The sequence below is a fragment of the Sardina pilchardus genome, chromosome 14, assembly GCF_963854185.1.
Source record: "Sardina pilchardus chromosome 14, fSarPil1.1, whole genome shotgun sequence".
Taxonomy (NCBI): Eukaryota; Metazoa; Chordata; class Actinopteri; order Clupeiformes; family Clupeidae; genus Sardina; species Sardina pilchardus.
The window spans coordinates 8,980,704-8,983,203 of record NC_085007.1 but is presented as its reverse complement, the minus strand read 5'-3'; the positions used below and the strand labels follow the sequence as shown (position 1 = coordinate 8,983,203).

Below are 2,500 nucleotides of genomic sequence, written 5' to 3'. Positions count from 1 at the left end.
TGCCTCGCTACGCTGGTGGAGGGAGAGCGGGCAGAGAGAGGAGGTTCCTCGTGCGTTTGTTCTGACGCTGGCGGTTCTGTCCGTTCCACGCGAAACGCTGCGCCCCCCCCCTCCTGGACCACGACAGCGCATGGTGCGTGTCCACGCAGTCGGCGGGCAGTGAGAGAAACAGATGTGCTTATACGTCCAGCTCTTCATCCCGTAGAAGACATTTTGGAGATGCCAAAAAGTAGTTGTCGATTAAAACCAAAGCTGCTACTTTTTTTGAATTCTCTGGAGAGAAAAGTCTGCCAACTAGGAGTCTGTAAATTTAGGTTGCAGAATCGTATGAGGCTGCTATGGGCCTGTGGTTGAGAGTGGTGCTGAAGAAAAACTCATCTGTTTGGCGCGTTGGACTAACTTCTGTCACGTTTTGGAAACAGAACATAAACACAAGCACGAGCGAGCGAGCGAGTGAGCAAGAGAGCAAGAGAGAGAGAGAGAGAGAGAGAGAGAGAGGCAGAAGGGAGAGCTATTTTTGTTGTTGTTGTGTTTTAGGGAATGTTTCATGTGATTCACACGGCTCTACTTAAGGCTGTGGTCTGAACGTATGCAGAGCTCCGTGTCCAGCTCGGCTCGTGGTCTGTGACTCACAACCCTGTGGGTAACTTTAGCATGGACGCAGCCCCTGGGCAGCGGACCAGCCCTTGGTCTCCGCGGAGTTATTATAGAAATGTACACTAAAACCTCAACACAATGTCAACACAAAGAGCGGGGGGGGGAATGTAAATCCAAAGCACGAATGTTTTGTCTAAAAGTTAACTTGAGGACCAAAGACCAGTAGTAACATTTCGCTACAGGCTATATATTTTGAAAGAGAAGGAATCAGGAAAAAAAAAGAAAAACTTGAATGGTTTGAGAGAAAAAGTTTTGCCGCAGCTCAGTTGAAGGCTGCAGACCAGACAAATCCTTTTTAATTAGCAGAAGCAAAGAAGAAAGGTACTGATCGTTTCCCTTCAGAGCAAGATTACAGCCCGTCAATAAACAGGAAATTAAACAAATAGCAACGACATGGGTGGAATTTTACAAAACATAAATCTACTGACAAACACTGGTCTGCTTCTCAGATTGTTGCGTTTAACTGTCAACCAAGCCATAGGGCAGGACTCAATGTGAACCTTCAAAAGTGGTTTAAAGTGGTAGCCAGCTTGGCAACCAGGCATGAGGTTTTGGTTACCAAAGCCAACCTGATCTAGCCTAGAAATCGAGACGCCCCTAGCAGCAGCAAATCTAATTTGGCTGCCAGAGCAGTCTAGGCATGATCCATAGAGCTAGGCATAGATATATATTGTCAATATATATATCAATGAGAGTATATGATGTTAGCAGGCTAGTGAGACTAGCTGATGCTAATACGGTAGTGGGTCCAAAGATCATTAAGAGCGGAGCAAGATACTTCATGAGAAGCCACTTCCTGGAACCCAAATCGCAAGAGGGAGGGGGCAAAATCCCCCTTTATGCAGAGCTGTTCCATTGAAGTCTATGGGCATGACACACCCCTTTATGCAGAGGAAGTGATCCCCGTTTTGCGCCCATAGACATGAACTACGACGAAGTATCTTGTTCCGCCTTAAGGATCTTTGGTGAGACTATCTGATGCTAGCAGGCTAGTGAGACTTGCTGATGTTAATAGGATAGTAAGACTAGCCGATGCTAATAGGCTAGTGAGACTAGCTGATGCAAATAGGCTAGTGAGACTAGCTGATGCTAATAGGATAGTGAGACTAACTGATGCTAATAGGCTAGTGAGACTAGCTGATGCTAATAGGCTAGTGAGACTGCTTGATGCGAGTACGCTAGTGCGACTAACTGATGTCAACAGGCTACTGAGACTGGTTGAGGCTAGCAGGCTAGTGACCTCAAAGTTACACCTCTCCGACTGTCCTTGAATGACTGCCTGATCGTGGCTACTGATTGGCAGCTCATAAGTAGGTCAAGGTCAAGTAGGAGTCGCATTGGAGCACCAGCTCAGGTGTTCGGGCTGAGGGAAAAACTCTTTTTGTACCAATGATCCAGTGAAAGTGAAATGAAATCTTTAATTTGGAGAAATATGTTAGACTGGCACGGCGCTGGTCAGGGAGAGGCTACGCTGGAGTAGCCTCCAAAGCCAACGGCATTGCACCACTGATCACCAAGGCTACGCCGATAACTCCTCATCTCTCCCGCTCACCCCCGTCTCAAATCGAACCAAATCACATTACAGGAGGCTCTACTGGCATGAATGCAGGCACTCACTGGTGCCAAAGCTGCATGTCTCAAACTGTGAGGAACTCGTATATTATCGCGTCTGATTTATGATTCTACAAAGTGTAGCATTAATGAAGAAAGAGAAAAAGAAAACAACAACTTCAGCAATAGCACAAATAAATGATAAACAAACCAAAGGGTCTGTTTCTTTCTCTCTAAGGTTGGAAGTCTGAGAGCCCAGTGGATTGAGCTGTTGGCCAGAGGGAAGACTGTG

The 2,500-nt window shown here is 46.5% G+C and overlaps 1 protein-coding gene across 3 annotated transcripts in view; it reads right to left on the bottom strand.

Moving 5' to 3' along the window:
• Positions 1 to 2,500, bottom strand: part of grk3 (G protein-coupled receptor kinase 3) — a 70,110-nt gene that overhangs the window by 17,843 nt on the left and 49,767 nt on the right. The gene's annotated exons all lie outside the window — the stretch shown is intronic.